The sequence below is a fragment of the Dermochelys coriacea genome (genome assembly GCF_009764565.3).
Source record: "Dermochelys coriacea isolate rDerCor1 chromosome 12 unlocalized genomic scaffold, rDerCor1.pri.v4 SUPER_12_unloc_1, whole genome shotgun sequence".
NCBI classification, from domain to species: Eukaryota; Metazoa; Chordata; order Testudines; family Dermochelyidae; genus Dermochelys; species Dermochelys coriacea.
Window position 1 is genome coordinate 131,799 of NW_025091561.1, and position 26,585 is coordinate 158,383.

Here is a 26,585-nt window from a genome sequence, read left to right on the forward strand (position 1 = left end):
CCCAAACCCCTGGATCTTGGAACAATGGGAATATAGTCAGGTTCTTAAAGGAAGGATTTTATTAAAAAAAAAAAGGAAGGTAAAAATCATCTCTGTAAAATCAGGATGGAAAATACTTTACAGGGTATTCAGATTCAAAACACAGAGGATCCTCCTCGGGTCAAAACCTTAAGTTACAGAAAAAGGAGTAAACCTCCCTCTTAACACAGGGAAAATTCACATAATACAAAAGATAAACCAATCCGCCTTGCCTGGATTACCTCTACTGATTGCAATATTGGAGACTTGGATTAGGATGGGTTGGAAAAGATGGTTTTCTGGGTCTGGCTTCTCCCTCAGTCCAAGAGAGAACAAACATATAACAAAGAGCACAAACAAAAGCCTCCCCTGCACCAAGATTTGAAAGTATATTGTCCCCTTATTGGTCCTTTGAGTCAGGTGCCAGCCAGGTTAGTTGAGCTTCTTAACTCCTTTACAGGTAACAGGATGTTGCCTTGGCCTGGAGGGATTTCTAGCACTGTATACAGAAAGTGGTTACCCTTTCCTTTTATGTATATTTATGACACTAGCCTTGCATTCCTTATTACCAAAGTAATGGGCAAGCTGCTCCGGCTAGCGTGTAGAGCAGTTTCCCTCCTCCAAAAGTGCACCTGTCCCTTGTAGCTTGAGGGGGCTAATAGTGCGGGGGAGCTGGGTGTTTCTCTGCTTCTCGCCAGCTGGGAAAAGCCTCTTGGGGTAAAATCTCCTGCCCCGCTGAAACACTGAGAACCTCATCTCCTGGAACTCCGGCCAGCTGTTGCTGGCTACGGTAGTACAGTCACACGTTGACTGGCTCCCCCTGCCTGGATGCTCTTGTGGAAATCCCACAGACGATGCTGCAGGACTTGGCCCTGTTGGTTTCTTTAACTTGTGGTGTTGCCTGGCCACCGGAACAAAGCCGCCAACTCCTCCCTCACCAACTCCCACCACTCCTCCTGGTTGCCATCGAACCCTCTGATGGCTTTCCCGTTCTGCCAACACCCACCAGGCCTAGCCGCCCCTCCCCTTTATCTTGCAAGCGCTGGAAGTTCAGCTTCCAATATCCTCTGTCCTGGGTCAGGGAATTGCCCACATTGAGGTACATGGTGAGAGCTGCGTGATCTGAACAGTCCATTGGCACTACCCTGCACTGGGCTGTCGCGTTGCTCTCTTTCACATAATCCAGTCAGTGCGACTCCTGGCCTGCCCCCCAGAAAGGTGTACCCCCTCTGCGGCTGGTGTGAGCTCGGATGAGAGGAACAGGAGGCTACTGCCCGCCCTCACTGGATTCACTATGGAGAAAACAAGTCCTCTAAGCAACCTTGCTTCAAACCTTTGCCAGGTAGTGCTTATTGTAAAAACGTGTCCTCTGACGGTCTGGAAAACGGGACCCGTGGCCCTCAGGCCAGCTGACACAATTAAAAATCCCCCCCCACAGCAAACACCATGTGGTCCAGAGGAAGGGAGCCAGTGCCTTCCATTGATCTTTCCTTTCACACATTAACTGGGGACCATACACACAAATACAGTGGTAACCAGTGCCATGGAGCACAAAGTCCCACCAGTAATGCCCTCCTTGGTCATAGCTCCACCACGTTCTGTACTCTATCCACGAATGTGAAGAACAAGACTCCAGCTCATCATTCTTCCCTGGCCAGAGGACCAGAAAGATGGGCCCTTCCTCCAGTCACCCTCTGCCCATCCATCTGCCCTAAACTCATTAATCTGCATTTCCTGAATGGCCCACCATGTCCAAGTCCAGCTGCTCCAGGCACTCTGAACAATAAGCGCTTCCTCCTGGGCCCCCAATTCCTGCCTTGCTCCACGTGGACACTTTCACAGATGCCCTTTCCTCAGTACTGCCCTTGCTCAGCTGCGCAGAGGAGCCTTCATCCCCAGTCCCTGCCCGTCATTGCCCAGCACCCCCTCTAGCACCATCTCTGATGGCCATGCCTCACTCTCTTCCTGCTGTATTGGGTTGACCAATAAGTGTGTTGGAAAGACGGCTCCCGTCTCTCATTGTTAAAAGTCAGGTGGGCCAACTAGGGGCAGAAGCCCATGCTCTGTTGTCAGGCTGGGGAGCTCAAAATCAGGGACTCACCTCAGGTAAAGATGCCACTGTGCTCCTAGAAAACAAGCCACCCCTGCATAAAGAGGGATAAAAAGGCCTGCCAAAGCCTGGGATTGAACCAGAGACCTTTAGATCTTCAGTCTAGCACTCTCCCAACTGAGCTACTTTGGCAACCATGTGGTAGTCTTTTGCCCTGCTGCTTCTCTGTCCGGGATGTTTTGTCAGCCATGGCACACAAAAAGGACGTTGTTGTGTGTGGTCCATGAAGGCAAGAGTCACTTTTGCCTGCCTTGTTCAGCTTGACTTGCTGCCTCACCCCATTCCTGCCTGAGTTCCCAGGTTGATCTGGTGGTGGAAGGAGATTGGGGGCCAGTGCGTGGGGAGGAATTTGAGCTGGACCCTGAACTACACTAGACCAGCTGGCGGCAAGAGTCTGGCCCCCACTTGCCACCCCACCCTGTGTCCTGGCTTTCCCCCTGACGTCATTTAGGGAGGGGAAGTGGGGCTTCTGCTTCCCCTCCCCGGTTTTCACACCAGAGGAGTGTGAACAGGAAAACGAACGGCTGCTCCACACTCTCATCAGAGGAACCCGACGCCCTTAGCAGTGGCTGAGTAACAAGTGTCTGTTGCTGACAGGCCTTTCCCTGAGGAGCGGGAACAGCAGCTGCCGCCTCCCCCTCGGCTCCAGGTTCATTGTGGGAAATGCTCATTGCCTGGCTGCATGGGCGGAAGCTGCTCCATACTCTGGAGAGCATCTGTATTGGTCTGTCAGTCCCTCACCTTCACTGAGCCAGTCTGATCGAGTCCCAAGTGCCCCCTCCGGCTTGGCAGCTGAGAGTCTATGCACACATCAGAGTAGCAGCCGTGTTAGTCTGTATTTGCAAAAAGAAAAGGAGAACTTGTGGCACCTTAGAGACTAACAAATTGTTCTGGAGCATAAGCTTTCGTGAGCTACAGCTCACTTCATCGGATGCATTCAGTGGAAAATACAGTGGGGAGATTTATATACACAGATAGACAGAGAACATGAAACAATGGGTGTTACCATACACACTGTAAGGAGAGTGATCACTTAAGATGATCTATTACCAGCAGGAGAGTGGGGGGGGCAGGGAGGGGATAAAATCTTTTGTCCCGCTCTCCTGCTGATAATAGCTCATCTTAAGTGATACCATACACCCTGTAAGGAGGAGTGAACACCCATTGTTTCATGTTCTCTGTCTATCTGTGTATATAAAGATATTGATATTGTTAGTCCTCTAAGGTGCCACAAGTACTCCTTTTCTTTTGCGAATACAGACTACATGCTGCTACTCTGAAACTAATTCACACATGGCCACAGTCTCCTTGTGGAACTGGTTGCCCGGGGGAGGTTGTGAAGGCCAAAAGTATCAGAGGGTTAAAAAAAGAACTAAATCAGTTCATGGAGGATAAGTCCATCCATGGCTACTAGCCAGGATTGCAACCCAATGCTGTGAGTGTCCCTAGCCTCTGTTTGCCAGGAGCTGGGACTGGATGACCGGGGATGGGTCACTCCATGGCTGCCTGTTCTGGTCATTCTCTCTGAAGCACCTGGCATTGGCTATCGTCAGAAGACAGGACACTGGGCTAGATAGACCACTGGTCTGACCCAGTCTGGCACCATTCTCATGTTCAGATGAGACCTCAAGTTTTGGGATTAGGAATATCTTTCTGTATTATCTCCTGATTATTCTAAATTTACACAAACTTAAAATATGGCTTTATTTGGTGTTTGTGTATATTTTTCTCTTTCTCTAGATGTGAATTAGATACAGTGATCCAGTCAGAGAATTTTCAAGTTATCTGCAAAGAGCCTACAGCAGTGCTCTCCAACCTTTTTACGCCCAAGATCACTTTTTGAATCTAAGGGTAATTCAAGATCTACCCCACCCCATCCCTGAGATCCTGCCCCTTCCCCAAAGCTGCACCCCACTCATCCATCCCCCCACCCCCCTGTTGCTCGCTTTACCCCACCATCACTCACTTTCACCGGGCTGGGGCAGGGCATTGGGGTTTGGGATGGGGGGCTTGCTCTTGGCTGTGGCTGAGGGGTTCGCAGTGTGAGAGGGAGCTCTGGGCTGAACCTGGGGTAGGGGGTTGGGGTGCAGGAGGGGGTGATGGGTGCAAGCTCTAGGAGGGAATTTGGGTGCAGGAGGGGGCTCTGGGCTGGTGCAGAGAGTTGAGGTTCAGGAGGGGGTACAGGGTGCTGGCTCTGGGAGAGGGGTCAGGGTTGGTGCTTGGGGTGCAGGAGGAGGTTGGGATGTAGAAGGGGGTATGGGGAGTTGGTTCTGGAAGGCGGCTCAGGGCTGGGGGTTGGGGTGCAGGAGGGGGTAGGGACTGCTTGCTTTGTGAGGGGGCTCAGTCCTGGGGGTTGGGGTGCAGGAGGGGGTAGGGACTGCTTGCTTTGTGAGGGGGCTCAGTCCTGGGGGTTGGGGTGCGGCCTCCCACTGGGCAGCACTGAAATCAGAGAGCATCGCTTGTGTACAAGGTGGACTGCACAACAATGGGTATGTCCTACCTTACCAAAAGTAGAAGAGCCCTGCTCCTTACAACATAAAAGTCTGGCAACCTACTGGGATGAACTAGATAACAGTACCACAAAAGTGTATTTTGATAGAAAAAGTTGTGTCTGGGCCATTCGATTAGAGGAGCTAGTGTGGCAAGATAAATACATCTCAGAACCGCGAGTAGAACAGTGTATGTGTCATAGAACTATGTTAAAACTCCCACCTTAACGTATTACTTCCCAACTCATGAGAATAAAAGAACTAACACAATGGATACCAGGAATATTCGAGACTTTAACTTCTCTTTGGGGGTCAATTGGACAAGTCTTTTTGAACTAATGAAGAGAAATGAACAAATTAGCCAACTGGCTGAAACCACATGGACCCAGGGTCAGACACGCAGTTTGGCTATTTTACATCAGGGATTTGAAATATTAAGAGTGTCCGCACAAGCAGAACAAATCATGACGCACCATTGGTATGGTATTTTTAAAGGATGGGCCCCCTCTTGGTCTTCAACTTTAAAAAGTATGTTACACCCAAGTGTTCTTTTCTTTATTCTGAGAAGCTTCATGTTAATTGTAATGTGTGGCATGTGCTGCAGGATGAAAAGACTGTATTTTAAGCTGAAACCACAGGCTCACATTGCTTCACAATATATAGCCTTGAAACAATTACATAAAGTGTGACCCATGTGTGACCCATTCAATACCCCTAGATTGAAGGATTAAAAGGGGGACAATGTAGACCTGATAAATGAAATTGTTTGTAATTGTTCACTTTATTCCTATAATTTCATAAGTAAAGTTTTATTAATGAACTTCATTCATTCATAAAACTGGGTACCCCAATAACTGACTAAGTGACAATTAAGCTGCTTGTTAAGAGCCACAGCTGTTCAGGCCGCTGCCCTTGTAAATTTCACTTTTAATCCAATTGCTGCTTAAATCCCTGAAATTTACACTGCTTTAACATTGTAACTTCTGCTCACTGTTTGTCATTCATTATACTTGTCTATATTGTAAAGTTTGTTCACTGTTTGCCATTCCTTGCACTTCATAGATTCATAGATACTAAGGTCAGAAGGGACCATTCTGATCATCTAGTCCGACCTCCATATTGTAACTCAAACTCCATTTTAACTTGTCCCAAACTCCATTTTAAAATGCTCACTCCATTTTGTAAAAGCTTGCTGTGATCTTCATTTTTGCTAAACCCTGATGTAATCTTATTAATTTAGTTTAGATGTGTGAATGAGGTATGGATGGATGATGGAATCAACCTCCAGCGCCAGCCTCTCCTGATGAAATAAAATTCAAATACCAATGTCTGAAGATGCAGACAACAGCCCTGACAAAGTAAGAAGAGTCACCCTAAAAAGAAAAGAACAAAGTTACAACAGAAGGAAGATCAAAGCCAGGTCCTAGGCTGAAATCACATCTGCAATTGACGGGTGATCAATCACACCAAACCCAGAGGCAGCGTGACAAAGCAAGTCCTATAGACGCTGGATTCAAACTAAAAACCTATAAAAAAGATGGGTGAGATGGAAGACTTTGGGTAACATTCTGCTGCCAACATCAAGGGGCGTCAGTGTGTGTCTGACAGAGACCCAGCCCTTCCTCATGCCCAGCTTTACTGGCCAGTTAGCCACCAAGAGCTACGATCCCAAGCTGCGAAATCAAGCCACGAACTCAAGCTATGTTCAGGACTGGTAACTATCTACCAGCTGCAGAACATTTGATGTGTGTGTGTGTATACACAGGTATTAGATATTAGTTATTGCTCATAAATCAAATTGTGTTATAATAAACGTGACATCTTGTCTTGACCCCGGAAATGATCCTGTGCAGGTTTGTCTGTGTAACATCAGCAGAGGCTAAGTCCAGTTCTACTGCCCTTTACTTAGACAATAAGAATAACAACATTTCATTACCCCTCCACCCTGCGCAATCAAGTGATTTGTAACCCAACCCCAACCAAAATCTATCACTTGGGCAACACAGCTCTGTTTCCTGGATACCTAGGTAGATTAGATGTGAATGTAAATACAATCTGGTCCTGAAGCCTTTCCCCCAGCCCCCAACTCATCACAAACTGTCAGAGAGCTCATTTAGACTTGCTTACAAATCATCATTTGAAATTATTAGGTTGGCCAACATCACCAACATGAATGCACTCACAGAGTCATAAAAAACAACAGCTGTATAAAGAAGCTAGTCTATGTTCATACTTTTCAAATCTATTATACTTTTTCAGATACACGTATTTTATCATACACATTATATGCTTTTAAAGTGTGTATTAATATTTCAATTTCAATTCAAATGTCCAAACAATCACTACATTGGCAACACTGCATGTAAATAGTTCAAAAATGTACGGGGGGGAGGGGCTTTGAGGAAATTCATGGTGGGGTGTATGGAAATCTTTGCCTGCACCCCTCTCCAACTGGGGGGCCTGAGCCCCGCCCTCCTCACCGCTCCCTTGAAGGGAAGCCAAGTGCTGGGTGAGCACCTAACGCTGACGGGGCAATTCTTTCAGGCTCTCCACGGAGCCCACATCGCTCTGCTGTAGGGGGGAGCCATCAATATGAAGTAAAAGCTCCAAACATTCAGCACATCCTGACTCAGACAGGCCAGCCAGATCTGCACAGCCTCGTGAAGGCAGAAACAGAGGCAAAGAGACCGAGCTTCCCCCTCCACCACGTGAAATGGAGCCAGCCATCTGGGAGGAAACTGCTATATGCCCAGAGGCCTTTATTCCTCCAGCCTGTGAGGACAGAGGGGATGTGTCACGGAGTCCCCGGGCGATGCTCTGGAACTGTTCCCTACGAAGCCAGGCAGGACTCTGGGAAGTCTCCTGTCTGGGAGCAGCCTGTCTGCAGGGCAAAAAACTCACAAAACTTCCACCTTCCTGGGTCTGACCTCGGAGCATTCAGCATCCTCTGCCCCTCCGTGCGCTTCCCACAGCGAGTCCGCCCAGGCGGGGTCCTGGGGAAGCCAGAGGGTCCTGCACCCCAACTTCACAGTCAGACGTGACTCTCAGCCAGCCAGTAAAACCGAGGTTTATTAGACGACAGGAACATGGTCTAAACCAGCTTGTAGGTACAGAGAACAGGACCCCTCAGCCAGGTCCATTTTGGGGGGCTGTGAACCAGACAACCCCGTCTGCACTTCACTCCATGTCCCCAGACAGCCCCAAACTGAAACTCTCTCCAGCCGCCCCCTCCTCTGGACTTTGTCCTTTTCCCAGGCCAGGAGGTCACCCGATTCCTTTGTTCTCCAACCCTTTAGCTCTCACCTTGCAGGGGGAAGGGTCCAGGCCATCACTTGCCAGGAAACAGGGTGTCGGCCATTCTCTGTGTCCAGACCCCTGCACACACCTGCCCCCTTGGGCTCTGCAATGATCATACACCCTTATCCCACCCCCTAGATACTTAAGGTTTGCCTAGGGGAAAATGAGGCATCCCCACACTATTCAGAGGAAATATTAAGAACAGTCCTGCTTCATCACAGGATGTCAGGAAGTTTCCCCTGCAATCCCACCCACAAAAGGCCCTTCTTAGGAAAGGCAAAATCCTGAAGAGAAAAAGACACCCAGAAGGATGCCAAAGAGATAGACTTTTATGATCTTGTGGAATAGTTCAACACCTGACCAGGGACTTGAATTCTGGACCCTCAGATTAAAAGTTTGATGCTCTACGAACTGAGCTAGCCAAGCTCACAAAGAAAAAGAGCAAGTTCATACAGAGGAGAAACTAGTCAAGGAAAAGGGAGCAGGAAACAATAGCAGCAACCTCCTGCTCTCTCTCTAACTCTTCCCAGCCCTAGCCCTGGTCTCCTCCTCCCTCCAGTACCCTGAGGCATTTTGCCAGCACAATGCCCAAGTCAACTCCACCCTCCCCAATCTCTAGAAGGCCCAGCTCATCAACCTGGCCACTCTTACAGCCTCCTCCCCTGCCCTGACCAATAGGGAGGAGGATTGAGTCTCCCTCCCTCAGGCCCACCCTTCAGCGTTCCTGGGTAAAGACCAACACCGCCAAAGTGACTTTGGGCTAGTCGGTCAACCAAGAGGGCTGCCTCCTAGCCTGGCTGCAGCCCAGCTGCAGGACTCAGAGTAAATCCAGCTCACATCCCTCCCTCTCTCTTCTCCTCTCTCCCTCCCCTTGGCTTGCTCAACACCTGGCCCCACAGCAAACCCGAGACTGGTGCTTTATAGGCCTGCTCCTGCAGATGTGGGCTTCTATCCTGCTTCTTATGGACTCAGCAGGAGAAAGGGGCCTTTCCAGGAAATGGCCACAGCTTCTGGGAATCCCTGTGTGGCTCTGGACACCACAAGGAACCATTTGGCTCCTGGCACACAAGGCAATTTAAAAGCTGAGCATCTGGACAGGGGCTCAAACCTTGGCCCCTTAGATGAAGAGCCTGATGTTCTACTGACTGAGCTAGCTGGGCTTCCTGATAGAATCTACCCCTTTCCCCACAAGAGCGAGGAGGCAGGCAAAAGAGAGGCAAAAAAGTCCCAGAAACCCCTCCTCTTTTTCTCCACAGACACTGCCTATCAGCAGGATTCCTCCTCCTCCTCCCTCTTGTGCCTCAGTGCCACTAAATCTCTGCACCTAGACAGCCGGCCCATCCGCTGCATCCTAATCCCCCAGGCCTAAGCCTCCCTGCCCAAGTCCTGCACCTGGCTCCATAGAATGAAGTCTCACTTCTCGCTGGGAACTTGCTGACGGGAGCCTTAAAGTATCTGCACGTGAGCCAGGTGCCTCTTAAGTACCGAGATGTGTGGTGGTGTATCGTTCATCGGAAACTGTCCGTCCATGCCAGTGTGCATGGCCGGCATGTGCAGAGCAAAGGTTGCCCTCGGGCACTGTGTCAGTTTCTGGCACCGCTTGAAATATGGACCACTTTCTGGTGTCTGTGTTACTGGAACCCGGACATTCCGCTTACCTCTTCTGGAGGTCACATGTTGCCAAGCTTCTTCACTGGCCTCTTGGCTTCTCTGTGCAACCTGCTCTATATCTTTAGAGCTTTGTGCCCCTAGAAGCCTATCCTGAGTTTGGTCCAGAAAATCCTCAGTCTCTCGTATACAACGCAGGGTCGTTACCTGTTGCTCCAGACCTTCAATCTTCTCTTCCAATATGGAGACCAGCTTGCACTTTGTACAGACAAAGTCGCTTCTGTCCTGTGGAAGAAAGACAAACATGGCACATCCAGTGCAGGTCACAACAGCTGAACCCCCCCCTTCCATATCACCTACCTACTATGAGCTTCCTCAGAGACGTTGGCAAGATGTAAGCCTCACTGGGCTCACTCCAGGCGAACTCCCAGGCAAACTCCTGCTGTGAGCTGCTCTGCTGTCCCCGCTGCTCCGCTGCTCCGCTGCCGCTCAGCTGGTTCGCGAGGCTCCGGCTATTTTTAAACAGCCAGGCTTCCCTGACGCAAACACACAGACACCCTAATGCCCGCCCCCTGCAGGCTAGCAGCCAATCAGACACTCACTCAGGCTCTCTTCCGCAGGCAAATTCTGGGGGGAATTTGGGCAGGAGGGGGCTCTGGGCTGAGGCCAAGTGTTGGGATGTAGGGGGGTGAGGAGTGTAGGTTCTCGGGGGGAAAATTGGGTTCAGGAGGGGTTCCAGGATGAGGCTGAGTGTTGGGGTGCGGGAGGGGTTACAGGGTCTGGGAGGGAGCTCTGGGCTGGGGGTTGGGGTGCTGGCTCTGGCTTGGAGGGGCTTACCACAGACGGCTCCCAGTCAGCAGGTGGCTTCTGGCACGTCTGTGCGTGCGGCCCCTGGGAGGGAAGGGGCAGCAGGTCTCCGTGCGCTGCCTGCACCTGCAAGCACCACCCCTACAGCTCCCATTGGCCAGTTGCAAGCCAATGGGAGTTGCAGGGACAGTTCTGGGTTCGGGGGAAGCACGTGGAGATGCCTTACCCCTCCTTTCTCCATGGATCGCAGAGATGTGCCAGCAGCCAGCTGGACTTTTAGTGGCTCAGAGATAGGGATCGACTGGCCGAGGCTCCAGGATCGACCAGTCGATCGCAATTGACGGGTGGTGACCACTGTTATAAGGAGTAAATTGAAATGGCCACGCGATGGTGTCAGAGGCTAAGAAATGAAAAGCCCCAAGATCCCTCACTCCTCATTGACTCTGAACAGGGATTTATTTCAAATTCCTTTAGCTCTGTTGCTGGTAAAATATAAGGACCAAGCGATTTCAAGAGTGGTGACACTGGGGTTGTGGCTGGTGTAACCGTATCTCAGACTGAATAATGGTTTTAGATCTGATTCCAGGCAGCTTCCAAGAAGCAAACCCAATTGGTTCTTCCCTACAATTGGTGATCCTGGGCAGCAGGGGATCCCCTTCATCTGCTGGGGAACCTCTAAGTCCCACCGTCAGTTCTCCTTGATTTTCCAGCACTTCAGGTGCTCTGACTCCTTCGGGAGGTTTTCCTTGCAAGGTCTGTGTGTGAATCTTTGTGTGTAGGAAGCAAAGAGTGTGGGGCTGTCACTAAGCTGAAGGATGGAAATGGTTGATTGAGAGAGATGGGGCAGAATAAAATACTCCCAGAAGCAGAAATGCTGGAACAGGCGATGGAGGGAGTGAGGCCTGGCCCCCAACTTTTAAAGGTTGGGGAGTGTGGTGCAGGAGGAAGGGGGAAGTGTTGACCTGGGAATGTGACAGGGGAGTTTCACTGGGGATGGGAGACCTGAGAGCCTGTAACCTGAGCCAGGACGGGGAGGGGGAGGTAACACCTCTGCCCTGGGAAGGTGGACAAAGGCTGCAGGAGGGAGCCTGCTGGGGGGGGGTTAGTTTCAGTTTGGTGCTGGGTGGTTGAAAGCAGGGAACCCCAGGTAGGGTCTAAGCTCCCTGCTCCCCCAAGAAGGACTTGACTGAGGGGTCCTGGTTCTACCCACAATCTCTGTTTTAGACTGTGTTCCTATTGTCCAATATACCTTCCATTTTAGTGGCTGGCTGAGAGTCACAGTGAATCCCAGGAAGAGGGGTGCAGGCCCCGGACTCCCCCACATCCGTGACAGGGAGACTATTCCCTCCAACTCTTTCCCAGCCCTAAGGGCAAGGGACTGCAGGAGAGGGTGGAGAGGAGCAACCGGGGGGCAGGATCTTGGGGAGATGGGGCGATGTGGGGTTGGGAACTTGGGGGGAAGGTGGGGGCTCAGGGGGAAGGGGTGGAGACACAGTTTGGGAGCCTGTGGCACCCACACTTTTAGGGGGCTTCCTCAGCTCCTGCCCACAAGAATGACAAAATATTAGCAGGCTATTGTTTTAACTGCTTGACCACTTTGTGAGTTGGGCTTGTTGTGACTTAACTGTTTCTAAGGTCTCTGCTGTCTGTAACCTTTTCCCTGTTCATTGGCTGACTGAGGATGGTGCGGGGATGGTTTGGCTTTTGAAAAATCTTTCTCTGTGGTATTATAAAGGAGTAAGTGACAGGAAGAACCCCGCCCCCACCCCCACATCATTCTTGGTGCAGGGAGCCGGGTTTTCTGCTCAAATTCTGAATTTCACCAATGTCCAGGTCTGGGAATGTCCAACGCGGGCAATTCTAATGGGAAGATGGATGTAGGCACTTAACCTGTACAGACGTCCTATGGCAGTGGGGTGGGCATTAAGAATATTTTGAGGCTCTTTGGGGAATAGAGACTTTACTGACAAGGTTTGTCTCTCTTCCTGTTTCACCTTGTGGTGTTTGGTCAAGAAATTACTGTTTATTTTTCTATTATATTAATTAAACTCTAACCATTATTTAATCAGTCGTAAACATTACTGTCACTTGAATGTCCCCTCTGCTAACAAGAAGGAACTGAAGTTTATGACTTTCTGGGAAGGGCAGAGATAGTAAATTGGGGGATTTCAATGGCTGCATTGGTGGGTGGGTGTTTTACGCTCCCATCTCAGTGCACAGAGTGAAATACTCAGGCAATGACTATACTACACTATTATGTCACTGGAACTGACACAGTTATTACATTGCTTGGGTGTGTCAGCAACACGCATCCTCGGTCATCTGCTGCAAGATCCAGCTAGGTCGGGGCTGTCCTGGCCACTGTCGAGGGAGGGCTCAACTGGGAGAAGGGGCAGACTAGGGGAGTTTGTCTCTGATATATAAGGGCTTTGTCAGCAGGAAGCTGTAGGTCACATGCTGGGGTTGACAGTGGGGTTTGAGCTGGGGCAGCAGCTAGAGAGGAGCAATGTGTGTGTGCGTGTGTGTTTGGGCGGGGGGTTCACTTGATAAAAATGAACCTGCCAAGCCTCTCCCGCTGCTGGAGGAAAAGCCTCTCATTTATCTCCTCAATTCCCCTCATGAAAATTTCCACCTCTCCCTCAGTGCTCAGGGACGCCCTCACTCCCATGGAGATTTTTAATTGTTCTAACTTGTCCTTGGCCTTGTCCAAACAGTTTTTCCAGACAAATTATCATGGACATTTCAAATGAGAAAAACAAACCAAACCAAATGCAAACTATAGAAACCCCCACCACACACAGTTTGGGTCTGAATTTTTCGACTGAAATTTGGAGACAATAAAACTCATCCCTCTGTTGGCCAGAACCCAAAGCTAGACCTCCCCCGGTCTCTGTGACTTCTGCTACCAAACCACCAGTGCGCTAACGCCTCTTGTGAGACATTTTCCTGCACAATACTGCTGCTATTCCAGTTATTGACTCCAGGAAACATTTTCCTGAGCCTGGTTCTGTGTGTCACTGGTTTCTCTAGCACAGGTCAGTCCCTGGCCCTGTGGTCCAGACAGCCTCATTCACAACAAGCTTCAAATTGAAAATCATTTCCCATTCCTGCTTTGTGGGAGGGGAGACTTTTGAAAGCCCTCTCTGTGCGACTGTACATGGGAAAGCAAAGAGAACAAACCCCAAATCCCCTCTGTGATTTCGGAGCCAAGTTTGCTGTGGGGAAATTCTGTATTTCACTTCAATCTCTTATTACAGACCTAAAAGTGGCAATTCTTCAACAAAAAAACTTCAAAAACAGTCTCCAAAGGGAGACTGCTGAATTGGAGTTAATTTCCTATCTGGATACAACTAACTTAGGCTTGAATATAGACTGGGAGGGGATGTGTCATTAGAAAAAAGTAGGTTTCATAGTAGCAGCCGTGTTAGTCTGTATTCGCAAAAAGAAAAGGAGTACTTGTGGCACCTTAGAGACTAACAAATTTATTAGAGCATAAGCTTTCGTGAGCTACAGCTTCACTCCGATGAAGTGAGCTGTAGCTCACGAAAGCTTATACTCTAATAAATTTGTTAGTCTCTAAGGTGCCACAAGTACTCCTTTTCTTTTGACAAAAAAGTAAAACTACTTCCCCTTGTTTATTTTCCCTCCTATTGTTCTTGAAAAGTGCTGGAAATGGTCCACCTTGATTATCACTACAAAAGTTTCCCCTCCCCCCGCCACTGCCCCCGTCCCCCCACCCCCCGCTCTCCCGCTGGTAAAAGCTCATCTTTCCTGATCACTCTCCTTACAGTGTCTATGGTATCACCCATTCTTTCATTTTCTCTGTGTATATAAATCTCCCCATTATAGTTTCCACTTTTTGCATCCGATAAAGTGAGCTGTAGCTCACAAAAGCTTATGTTCTAATAAATTTGTTAGTCTCTAAGGTGCCACAAGTCCTCCTTTTCTTTTTAAGACTGGGCACTGTGATTATTTACCAGTTTCTGTGGCATTGAAGCACTAGGGTGCCCACAGCTGTGATGGCCGAGTGGTTAAGGCGCTGGAGTCAAAATCCTATAGGGTTCCCCTGCGCAGGTTTGAATCTTGCTCACAGCGAGGCCTGTGTTTTAGCCAGTCTCTAAACCGGACAATACTCTCTACAACCCCTGAGACACTCTCAATTCTCTCCCCACACCAAGTAAATCCTGTTCTGCTCCTTTCATAGAGATCCCTGGGACACCACCTCACACTGTACCCTTGAGGTGTCAGGCAAACTCTCAGCACCTGAAGCCTCTGCCACTCACCTAATGCTCCCTGCCCCATAGATCAGCCATAACCCTGGGTCTGTTCCTCCCTCTAGAGTGTGAAAGGAGCCGTCAGTGCAGCCAGAGGTGCCGACTCCATGGGTGCTAGAGGGCTACAGCACCAACGGAAACAAAACAGTAGCTGCTCAGCACCCACTGGCAGCCAGCTCCCCCCCAGCACCTCCCACCTGCTATCAGGCCTGTCCCACAAGCTCCTCCTCTTCAGCACCTCCCGCCTGCCACTGATCCAGTGTGCAGGAGGAAGAAATAGGACAGGGTTGGGTTTGGGGCAGAGGTCAAGCAAGCCCCAGGAAGTCTCAAAGTCAGCACCTCTGAGTACAGAAGCCTTCCCTGAGTCTCAGCTACCAGGATCCCTGCCACAGAGCAGGGTGCACAAGTCTCAGCCTCCCTTTCCCACACATGGCTCTGGAGACCACCAGGAATGACTTGGCTCCTGCACACAAGGCAACCGGAGAACTGAGTGCCTGGATAGGGGCTTGAACCCTGGTTCAGCCCATTAAAAGCCTGATGAACTATGGACTGAGCTGGCCAGGCTTGCTGAGAGCCCCTCCCCGTCCTCCTTTTCTCCACGGCCTCTGCCAATTCCTTCTTCTCTTCCTCCCTCCTGCACCTCACGGTCAATAAATCTCTGCACCTAGAGAGCCGGCCACCCGCTGCACCCCAATCCCCCATGTCTAAGCTGCCCTGCACCTGGCTCCATCCAGTTCTAGAGCCCCAACCACGGCAGCCATCCCATGCAAAACTGGACTCCAGTGGGCAGGAGTCAGCCAGTAGGAGGTAAACAAGTCGCTCTTGTGTAGCCGGAGACAGGAGCACTTTGAGCTCCAAGGATTTACCACAACGTCCCACTGAGATTTGAACTCAGATTGCAGGATTCAGAGTCCTGAGTGCTGACCATTACACCATGGGACCAGCTTCTGCTGCCTTCATTGGCCATCAGTGACCCTCACAGGGCTGGCTTGTGTAAGGGGACTGTTGGTCCTTTACTAAAATTTTGTGGGCCCACACAGGTATAAAGAAAAACCACACACACAGGCAGTGTTTGAGTGTCATAGACAAGAGGGTATTCACAAAGGTGGTTTCGGAAGCAAAGATTGAGGGGGGTCAGGGGGTGAAGAATCACAGAATGTGCCATGCTCTGGGCTCTGCTTGACCCCTCTTGACACAGGTGGCGGGTGGATAGCAGAGGATTGGTGGATTTCGATGTGTGAAATCTGCCCTGCACTCGGTAAAGTGAGGGACCTCGGTGTCTTCTGAGCTGGAATTGTATTTTCCACAGGGCAAAATGATTGTCAGAAGCCATTTGCTTTAAAAATAAGCAGTGCTCCAGGTAAGTTTGAATTCACAACCTCAGCATTATTCCACACAGGACTGCTCTATAAGTACTATGGGCTAACTAACCCATTGCACCAGTGGAACCCCTAGTTAGGGACTTGACTCCTTGTTCCATGGATGTATGTATGGATGAGGGGGTTGCATTAGCTAAAACAAATCCACATTAAATGCTGCAGGACGGCAGCAACAGAGCTGGGGAGCCTCCTTCTACATGATCGAGCTGGTTCCCACCTTCCGCTGCTGAGGGGATGGTTGGTGCTTTGAGGCCACAGGGGCTGGAACTTCTCCTGGGTGAGGTTAACGAGACTCTGAAGAAGTGAAGGGAAGTCTTTTCTATTTGTAGGCTCACTGGTCCCCTGTTGGGGCGATGCAGAGGCAAGCCCCCATATGGGTGTCACCGAGAGGTGGGTCCCATGGAGTGTGTGTGGGAGAGGGGTAGGGTAGGGTTGGGTTGGGCTCCAGGGGAAAAGGTTGGGTGTGACAGTGTGTGGGGGAGGGTGTGTTTCTTAGGATATAAATGAAGGCAAACACAGGGGTAGTGACAGTGAAACCCCCAGTCTGAGTCTTATGACCCTGTGTGGTGCTGCCGTCCACCTTCCTCTCCTGTGGTCTCAGCTTTCATTGAATCCAGCATTTCTTCACCTGTCATCATCCCAGAGGTGTCGCACATGCCTCAAATACAGAGTGTCCCTCTTGGAGATGCGAGGACTGGAGCGGATTTCAGCTGCTGGACAGCTCTGCTGGGTTTTCTACATTCACATAGGGAAATGCTGAGTGTTTACATTCATTTCAAGCATCCCCCATTCAGCAAACTCCTGAACACACTGGAGATGTGTCTGGAAATCGATTTTCATTTGAAAAAGTTTTTAAAGGGAAGCACTTGGATTTGAACTAGAAACCCATTGCCCTGCTAGCAAATAGTCAACCAGTGAGCTACACTCTCAACAAAGGATTCCCAGAGCAGGAACAGTTTTTAACCTGGGGGTTAAGTGAACTTTATCTCTCTACAAACACCACAGCTTACAAAATCCCCACACCCGCTCTGTGTCGCCAGAGCACAACAACTTTCCTTGGAGCACACACTGCTCCCCAGCTCTGTGCCCTTTGATCTCTCCAGCATTGCTCCAATCCCTTAAAGCAGGGTCTCAAACTCAGTTTACCTTAGAGGCAGTGTCAATCCTCAAATTCTCCCAGTGGGCCAATAATGTCCCTCATGCTGCCCAGAACCCGCTCCCCAAAACTCCACCCCCAAAAAACTATGCCCCCCCACCTGCCAAAGGCTCTGGGAGGGAGTTTGGGTGGGAGAAGAGGTCTGGGGTAGGTGAATGGGTGCAGGCTCTGGAAGGGAGTTTGGGTGCAGAAAGGGTGAGAGGTTGGGCTCTGGGAGGGAGTTTGGTTCGGGTAGGGGGTCTGGGATGCAGGCGCTGGGATGGAGTTTGGGTCCTGGGTGGAGGCTCTGGACTGGGGCGGGGGTGGAGATGCAGGAGGAGGGGGAGGGGGTGCAGGCTCTGGGAGGGAATTGGTGGCTGGGTGGTGTGGAGGAAGGCGGTGCAGGATCTGGGAGGGAGTTTGGGGGCTGGGGGGATGTGGTGCAGGCTCTGGGAGATAGTTGGGGTGAGAGGGGGGTATGTTGGGTGGGAATGCAGATTTGGGGGGTGGTCAGAGGTGTGGTGCTTACCTGGGGCTCCAAGGCAGGGGGGGCCTCCGCCCCCTGTTGCCCCCAGGCACCACCCCCACAGCATTCCATTGGCCACAGGGGAACTCAGGGAGGGCCGCAAATGGCCTGGAGGCTGGGAGTTTGAGACCCTGGATATAAATGCTTCAGCGTCGTAGTTCACCAAGTCCAAAAGTAAGCATCTCTTCAAATCCAAGTGAGTGGAGTTCAGTCAAAAAATGATCCCGGTCAAAAAATGATCTCCCGCCTTCAGTTCAGAGACAGCCTGAATTGTTCCTTACCCCGCCAGCGCTGGTTTGAGTAAATAAAGTTTAGGAGATGGTTATTAAGCTTGCAAAAATATGCCAAAGATCCCTCTGCATAACACTGGAAGGTGAAATAGGAACAGAGACAAACCTTGTCAGCAAAGGCTAATTTCACAAACGATCCTCAAAATGTTTCTAATTCCCATCTGTCCTCCACAAGAGCTCTGTGGAGTTTAACTGTTCTGCAGCCAGCTGCCCATTAGAAATGTTTCTGTGGGACATTCCCAGACCTGGACATTAATGAAGGACAGAATTTGAACAGCAAACCTGGCTCCCCGCACCAGGTGGGATTGGAGTGTTTTGTACCTGATACTTGGTTTTTTTCAGTAGTACAGACCCTCCCGTGCCCAGCCAGCCAATGAACTTGCGGAAAAGGTTGCAGAAAGCAGAGAGCTTAAAAACAAGGAAATAAGAGGCCATTCATTAGGCAAGGTGGCCTAGTAGTTAAAGCAATAGTCTACTCAACTGTTGCCATTCTTGAGCTGTCTGATATAAAATACTGGTTCTCCCCTTCAGTTCCAATGGATCTGCTAGAAACCCCCCCAGGTCCCTGCTCACCCCAGTAGGAGCAAGATGAGAAACCCCCAGTGGGCGCTGAGCTTAGCCCCAGGCTGCTGTCTCAGAGGTGGGGGGATTGATGGTTTGCTGCTGAGGAGGGAGACAGGACAGCCCTCTGGGCTCTGCTACAAGCATCTGCCCAGCCCAGGCTGTCCGCTGGCCTCAGCTGCTGCCCCTCTGTGCTCTGGAGCAGGGTTTCCATCACCATTTTTTGGTGGCCTCAGAGTGCAGCCACCAACTTTTGCTGGTGGCAACTGTGGAAATTTTTCCAAGCCGGAGCCCCACTGCCCCAGGGGTTGAAGCCTGAAGCCATAACCCATGGGCTGAAGACCAGAGCCCTCTGCTGAAGCCCTGTGGTTGGAGCTGGGGAGGGCTGGAGGTGGGTAGGTTAAAGCCCAGAGCCCTGGGGCTGAAACGAGGGAGAGATGGAGGGGCCCTGAAACCCCAAGCCCACTTCTGGAGCCCTGGCAAGCTGGAGCCCAAAGTCTTCCCCCAGAGCCTCTCAGCCCCCTGGTAGGTGAGTTGGGAACTCACCAGCTGCCTGCAGAATTGAAGCTTCCTACCCCATCAAGAACACCCCCAGCCCCACATGCCTGCAGATGCACTGCCCGGAGCCCCAAGGGGCTGGGTGGTACATGTCGCCAATCCCCTGCTGGTAGCGCCAGCAAACACCAAGGCAGTGCATCCAGGAGCAACAGCTGGACGGGGGCTGCTGCTTTCCCCGCACCTACATCTCTACCCAGGAGGCTGTCCTGGATGTAGAAAAATCCCCAAATTTGAGCTATGCTACTCTAGATTCAAAATGCCACTGCCTCAGTGGAGCGGAGGCTGGGGCAGGGCCGACGCCTGGGTTAGGCTGGGAAGATGCTGGAAGTTCTGGTACCCAGAGAACTGGCCTGACTCACTTCTCATCAGCAAACGAGACAATTCCACGTCCCTTCCCTGGAAAAATCAGCCTGGAGCTAAGGGCAGTATTGGCGGGGGTGGGCTGGGGGGTTCCCTTTAGTTCCCAGTGAGGGATGAGGGAACCCAGGGCGTCTCTAGAAGAACTTTTGGAGCTGACCTTGGGAAAACGCCTTTAAGAACAGCCAGCTCAAGTTGAAACTGACTTTTTTAAAAACTTTTTTATAACACTAACTAACCCTTGAATCCTAGTGTTACCCCCCATAAAATGGCTTCAGCCTTGTATTTTACCCAGGGTAAAACTAAACATCCCTTCAAACACAAAGGAGTGGAGATCAATCCCTTTTCAGAGTTAATGCACATGAAAGAACCATGTTATGTTTCATCCCTTATGCCCTGGTCCCATCGCCTTTCCCTCCTCTCCATTACAAGTTGTGGTATTTTGCACAGAAACTTTATTTCCTCAGTTAGACCTGGGAACAAGGGCTGCCTGCTCCACGGTACCAGATAAACACCTTTAATAGGAGACAGCGTCCCTGACACAAATCATCTCCCACCTTCAGTTCAGTGACACCTGAATGTTCCTTATCCCGGCAGAGCCCATGGATTGAAAGCAGCAAAATCAAACTCCTCTGTACGGAGCAGGAACGCTCGGCTCTTTCTTCCTGCAGCTGCTGTTAGTCCGTGAAACAATAATGCTGGAACGCAAGGCTGAGTTCACGCACCAGCCCCCTGAGACATTTCAGTGCCCCAGAGAAAACTTGACCCCTGTTATTGGGTCTGAGTGGCTGGAGATTTGAATGGGAAAGGGACTGTGTGAATTGTCAAAGTTGGAAATGAACAGTCTACAGCAATGTCATTAACACAAACACACTCTCATCGTGCTCTAGCCAGACGGGAAATGGGCAGGAATTCTCGCTGTTCAGCCTTGACACAGGTGCACAACGACAAAGCAGTGAGTGTGCTGGGGAAGCCGGTCTGGGCAAAAAACGGGACGTGAGAACTCACAGAGCACAGAACTATAATGTCGTGAGAAAACCTGAAAAGTCAGTTAAGGCGATGGACTGGAAATCCATTGGGGACCCCCTGTGCAGGTTCGAATCCTGCCGACTACGGAAGCGTTAGCGTGATCTCATTGTTGCAGTGTCAGTGTCTGAGCACCCACAGGGCCAACAGGAGCCAGAGCTGGTTTCACTCTTAGGGCTTGTCTCTACATAACGGTGGGTCGATTCAGTGGGTCTAGTGAAGACCTTTTAAATCCACCCCCGATTGCTCTCCCATCGACCTCGGTACTCCACCGGAACGAGAAGCATAGGGTAAGTCATAAGAGAAACTCTCCCGTCCACCCAGCACAGAACAGACACCACAATAAGGCGATCTAAGCTACATCAACTCCAGCTATGTTATTCGTGTAGCTGGAGTTGCGTAACTTAGGTTGACTGAGCCCCGTAGTGTCGACCTGCCCGTAGGCTGTCTGCACTTTAAACACGGCTGGAGCACGTTGGAGTAGACAGTTACTACAGTGATCGGAGGCATTTTCCCATTGCTGTAGTAGCCAGGTTGAGAGAAGAATTCTTCCCTCCACCTAGCGCTATCCACGCCAGGACTCGGTCAGCTGAACTACATCTCCCCTTCCCTTCCTGTCAACCGCTTGTCTCCTCCGTTGCCCCTTCCCCTCCCTTTGCCTGCCTGTCTCCTGGGATGCCCCTTCCCCTGCCATCACCTGCCTGTCTCCTGCAGCCTCTGCACAGCCACGTAGTGGGGGAACCTCGCGACAAGTGCAGACTGGGCAGCCTCTTCCATTGCAACACCATGGGCGTGGCATGAACTGCCATCTGGGGGAGACTAACCTCCAGCCCCGCCTCTGCCATCCGAGGCCCCGTCCCTTCCGCAAACCCTGCTAGAGTCCAGAGACCCCCCGCCCACTGCAGCAGCCAGCTCCCACCAGAGGTTTGTGCCCCCAGGCTTCCTCCCAGCCCCAGAGTGGGCTGTGCGGCCCCAGCCTCCCCAGCCCCAGAACATAGGAAAGGAATGTCAAGGGGAGCAGGGAAAGAGGAAGCAGGTCAGGCTTGCAGTGGGAGAATAGTCCCAGCTGGTTGGGGAGCATGTCCAAAGTAGAAAGGAAACAAGCATGGGGAGAGGTGGTGGTGACCAGGCAGTAGACTAGCCCGTAGATGGGAGCAGAGGGAGAAAGGCTGATGTTTCAGATTCCCAAGGGCTAAGTCCTCACTTTGGGGAAATGGTGTTTGCAAGGGGCTTGCTCCAATGGCAGGATGGGCGCTGGGGAGGGGATTTGTCAGAACTGACCAGACATCTGCTGGCTTTGGATCGTGGAGCTGAGAGGGGGACCACACACAGTGACTGGTGACATGGGGTGGCACTGGAGACGTGGCTATAGAAGGTCTGAATGAGGAAGGAGATAAATCTGTGGGGGGCTTCCCTGATAACTAGGAAAGTTCTGCTCACTGTGGACACTGATAAACCCACATGGATAGAGCTCAATGAGAAGAAGTGGGGGCTGAGGGAGCTGTGTATGGCAATACAGATAGTCATGTAGAGGTGTGTGATCAAAATGAAAAATATCTCTGAGATTCTGTACCGGGTACACTAGGGCACCAATGGCCCTGCCACACCAGGCCCATGCTCGGAGCCCGCAATGACGACATGGGGGCCCACAAATATGTTTGGTGCTGGAGCGCACAAAAGGTTAATCTGTCCTGAAATTCAGATGCTGGGGGCTGGGGGCCCTGGTTGAAGACCCAGCAGAGTGGCGCAGCGGCAGCGTGCTGGGCCCATAACCCAGAGGTCGATGGATCGAAACCATCCTCTGCTAGGGATGTGTTTGTTTCCTTTTGCTCTGGGCCTTCAAGTGAGGCAGTGACCAGCAGACCCCCAAGAGCCTCGGCCATGAGGCCAGAGGTGGCTGAGGCGGGGGCCTGCCAGGTCCCCGGCCCCTCTGGCTGCCTGGGCTGAAGGCAAGACTGCGTGTGGGCTCCTGTCCCGGCTTGAGGCAGCCGTGCTTCCTCGTTCCCTTCTCCCACCCGCACCGGCAGGCGGCTGCTGCAGGAGAACACGATTGTGGCTCTCGGGATGCTGGGCAGCTCTGGGCAGCCCTGTGTGGCTGTCGGGGGAAAGAGCCAAAGCTCCCAACTCGACCTGCCATTGACTTGCAGGGTCTGCACTCTGTAGGCCGGGGCAGGCCAGGCTGCGGCCGGGACTCAGGCGGGGGCAGCATGGCCGCGCTTCCCTGACGGGCATGAGATACTCCAAGAGCTTTGTGCAGCCAACAAGGAAGTGAGAGGGAGGCGTCTTCAGCCGGCGCATCTCGTCCGTTTCTCCCTTTCCGCTTGGGGGAGGCAGGAAGGGAGCAAAATGTTCCTGGCTGAAGGGTTTGTGCTCAACCTTGAGGATTAAGCCCGAGCACCTGGAATGGCTGTTGGGAGATGGGTTTCTGACTCGCATCCAGTGCACTCTTCGGGCAACCAGCTGAACCTCCTGAGGCCAAGAGGAACAGTTTTGAGGTGGCAAAAAGGCCTCAAAAAGGAGCTTTTGAGGCTCCCAGGATGTCTTGAGGAGGAAGGAAGTAGGCCAGGCGTAGCTCCCTTCCTGGGTGGGCTTCACCCACCAGCCTTTCGGTTAATATCGGAATGCACTGACCCCTTGCACCAGAGAGACACCTAGACACTGGTGTGCTGTTACCAAAGCTGCTGCCTAGCAGCCTGCTCGTGTGGGGCAGAGTGCTGGGGTGCGGGAGGGAGTGAGGGGTGCAGGCTCTGGGAGGGAGCTTGGTGCAGGAGGTGGCTCCCGGCTGGGGGAGAGTGTCAGGGTGTAGGAGGGGCTTTTCGGTGTTGGCTCGGGGGGGCGGAATTTGGGTGCAGGAGGGGTTCCGGGCTGGGGCAGAGTGTTTGCGTACGGGGTCTGGAGGGAGCTATGGGCTGGGGTTTGGGGTGCAGGCTCCAGCTGGGAGGTGCTTACCACAGGCGGCTCCCACTCAGCAGCTGGCTTCTGGCACATCTGTTCATGCGGCACCTGGGAGGGAGGTGGGCAGCGGGTCTCCATGTGCTGCCTGCACCTGCAAGCGCCACCACTACAGCTCCCATTGGCTGCTTCCAAGCCAATGGGAGCTGCGGGGACAGTTCTGGGGGTGGGGGCAGCGCATGGAGCTGCCTAACCCCCCCCTTTCCCCACGGGCCACAGACATGTGCCAGCAGCCAGCCGGCTCTGGGAGGGGCCCGGGGCCAGGGCAGGCAGCCTCTGAGCCCCGCTGTGATGCCGGACTTTTAGCGGCCCAGAGATCACGATCGACTGACCGAGGCTCCAGGATTGACCAGTCGATCGCAATTGACGGGTGGTGACCACTGTTATAGGGAGTAAACTGAAATGGCCACGCGATGGTGCCAGAGGCTAAGAAATGAAAAGCCCCAAGATCCCTCACTCCTCATTGACTCTGAACAGGGGTTTATTTCAAATCCCTTTAGTTCTGTGACTGGTAAAATATAAGGACCAAGCGAATTCAAGAGTTGTGACACTGGGGTTGTGGATGCTGTAACCGTATCTCAGACTGAATAATGATTTTAGATCTGGTTCTTGGCAGCTTCCCAAAAGCAAACCCAATTGGTTCTTCCCTACAATTGGTGATCCTGGGCAGCAGGGGATCCCCTTCATCTGCTGGGGAACCTCTCTGGGTCCCACTGTCAGTTCTCCTCGATTTTCCAGCATTTCAGGTGCTTCTGACCCCTTGAGGAGGTTTTCCTTGCAAGGTCTGTGTGTGAATCTTTGTGTGTAGGAAGCAAAGAGTATGGGACCGTCACTGAGCTGAAGGATGGAAATGGTTGGTTGAGAGAGATGGGGGAGAATAAAATAGTCCCAGAAGCAGAGGTGCTGGAACGGGCGGGGGAGGGAGTGGGGCCTGGCCCCCAACTTTTAAATGTGGGGGGGACTATGCCCTCCAAGTCTTTACCAGCCCTAAGGACAAGGGACTGCAGGGGATGGTGGAGAGGAGCAAGCGGAGGGCAGGGTCTTAGGGAGATGGGGCGATGTGGGGTTGGGATCTTGGGGGGAGGGTGGTGGCTCAGGGGGAAGGGGTGGGCCACAGTTTTTGTGCCTGTGCCCCCACACTTCTAGGGGGCTTCCGCAGCTTCTGCCCACAAAAATGACAAAACATAAGCAGGCTATTGTTTTAACTACTCGATGACTTTGTGAGTTGGGCTTGTTGTGACTTAACTGTTTTTAAGGTCTCTTCTGTCTGTAACCTTTTCCCTGTTCATTGGCTGTCTGAGGATGGTGCGGGGATGGTTTGGCTTTTGAAAAATCTGTCTCTGTGGTATTATAAAGGAATAAGTGACAGGAAGAACATCCCCCCCCCCTTCTTGGTGCAGGGAGCCGGGTTTCCTGCTCAAATTCTGTATTTCACCAATGTCCAGGTCTGGGAATGTCCAACACGGGCAATTCTAATGGGTAGATGGATGTAGGGCACTTAACCTGTACAGACGTCCTATGACGGTGTGGGGGGGAATTAAAATATTTTGAGGATCTTTGGGGAAAAGAGACTTTACTGACAAGGTTTGTCTCTGTTCCTGTTTCACGTTGTGGTGTTCTGTCGAGAATTTACTGTTAATTTTTCTATTATATTAATAAAACTCTAAACATTATTTAATCAATCGTAAACATTGAATGAACTGAAGTTTATGACTTTCTGGGAAGGGCAGAGATAGCAAATTGGGGGAATTCAATGGTGGGTGGGTGGTTTACGCTCCCATCTCAGTGCAGGGAGTGAAATACTCAGGCAATGTCTGTACTACACAATTATGTCAATGGAACTGACAAAGTTATTATATTGCTTGGGTGTGTGCAGACTTGGATCCTTGTGTCAGCAACACGCATCCTCGGTCATCTGCCACGAGATCCAGCTAGGTCGGGGCTATTCTGTGCTCTGTGCGGGGAGGGCTCAGCTGGGGAAGGGGCAGACTAGGGGAGTTTGTCTCTGATATATAAGGGCTTTGTCAGTAGGAAGCTGTAGGTCACATGCTTGGTTCACAGTGGGGTTTGAGCTGGGGAGCAGCATCAGGGGAGCAATGTGTGTGTGTGTTTGTGTGTGTGTTGGGGAGGGGGGTTCACTTGGTAAAAATGAACCTGCCAAACCTCTCCCACTGCTGGAACAAAAGCCTCTCATTTATCTCCACCCCTCCCACGGCACTGAGAGACCCCCTCACTCCCATGGAGATTTTTAATTGTTCTAACCTGTCCTTGGCCTTTTCCAAACAGTTTTCCCAGGCAAATTATCAAGGACATTTCAAATGAGAAAAACAAAACAAACCAAATGCAAAGCACAGAAACCCCCCCCCACACACACACACAGTTTGGGTCTGAATTTTTCGACTGAAATTTGGAGACAATAAAACTCATCCCTCTGTTGGCCAGAACCCAAAGCTAGACCTCCCCCGGTCTCTGTGACTTCTGCTACCAAAACACCAATGTGCTAACGCCTCTTGTGAGACATTTTCCTGCACAATATTGCTGCTATTCCAGTTATTAACTCCAGGAAACATTTTCCTGAGCCTGGTTCTTTGTGTCACTGGTTTCTCTAGCACAGGTCAGTCCCTAAGCACAGACAGCCTCATTCACATCATGCTTCAAGTTGAGAATCATTTGCCATTCCTGCTCTGTGGGAGGGGAGACTTTTAAAAGCCCTCCCTGTGCGACTGCACATGGCCAAGCAAAGAGAACAAACCCCAAATGCCCCCTGTGCTTTCGGAGCCAGGTTTGCTGTGGGAATTCTGTATTTCAGATGACGTCAAGCCTGGGCATTGCGATTATTTACCAGTTTCTGTGGCATTGAAGCACTAGGGTGCTCGCAGCTGTGATGGCCGAGTGGTTAAGGCATTGGAGTCGAAATCCAATGGGGTTCCCCTGCACAGGTTCGAATCCTGCTCGCAGCGAGGCCTGTGTTTTAGCCAGTCTCTAAGCCGGGCAATACTCTCTACACCCCCTGAGACGCTCTCAATTCTCTCCCCACCCCAAGTAAATCCTATTCTGCTCCTTTCATAGAGATCCCTGGGACACCACCTCACTCTGTGCCCCTGAGGTGTCAGGCAAACTCTCAGCACCTGAAGCCTCTGCCACTCACCTAACGCTCCCTGCCCCATAGATCAGCCATAACCCTGGGTCTGTTCCTCC

General features: G+C 51.4%; 1 long non-coding RNA gene and 5 other non-coding genes across 6 annotated transcripts; 4 read left to right on the forward strand and 2 right to left on the reverse strand.

Annotated features, from left to right (window-relative positions):
- Positions 1–2,187: 2,187 nt before the first annotated feature.
- Positions 2,188–2,260, reverse strand: TRNAF-GAA. Its single transcript has one exon. It is a non-coding gene; the product is annotated as a tRNA-Phe (tRNA).
- A 12,082-nt stretch (positions 2,261–14,342) lies between these two features.
- On the forward strand, positions 14,343–14,424 carry TRNAL-CAA. The gene has a single exon. It is a non-coding gene; the product is annotated as a tRNA-Leu (tRNA).
- Positions 14,425–15,473: 1,049 nt separating this feature from the next.
- On the reverse strand, positions 15,474–15,545 carry TRNAQ-CUG. The gene has a single exon. It is a non-coding gene; the product is annotated as a tRNA-Gln (tRNA).
- A 1,762-nt stretch (positions 15,546–17,307) lies between these two features.
- Positions 17,308–23,191, forward strand: LOC122457780. The gene is made up of 4 exons (XR_006277457.1): positions 17,308–17,440; positions 21,360–21,363; positions 21,969–21,972; positions 23,172–23,191. It is a non-coding gene; the product is annotated as an uncharacterized LOC122457780 (long non-coding RNA).
- On the forward strand, positions 22,171–22,242 carry TRNAM-CAU. Its single transcript has one exon. It is a non-coding gene; the product is annotated as a tRNA-Met (tRNA).
- Positions 23,192–26,265: 3,074 nt separating the features above from the next.
- On the forward strand, positions 26,266–26,347 carry TRNAS-CGA. Its single transcript has one exon. It is a non-coding gene; the product is annotated as a tRNA-Ser (tRNA).
- Positions 26,348–26,585: the final 238 nt, after the last annotated feature.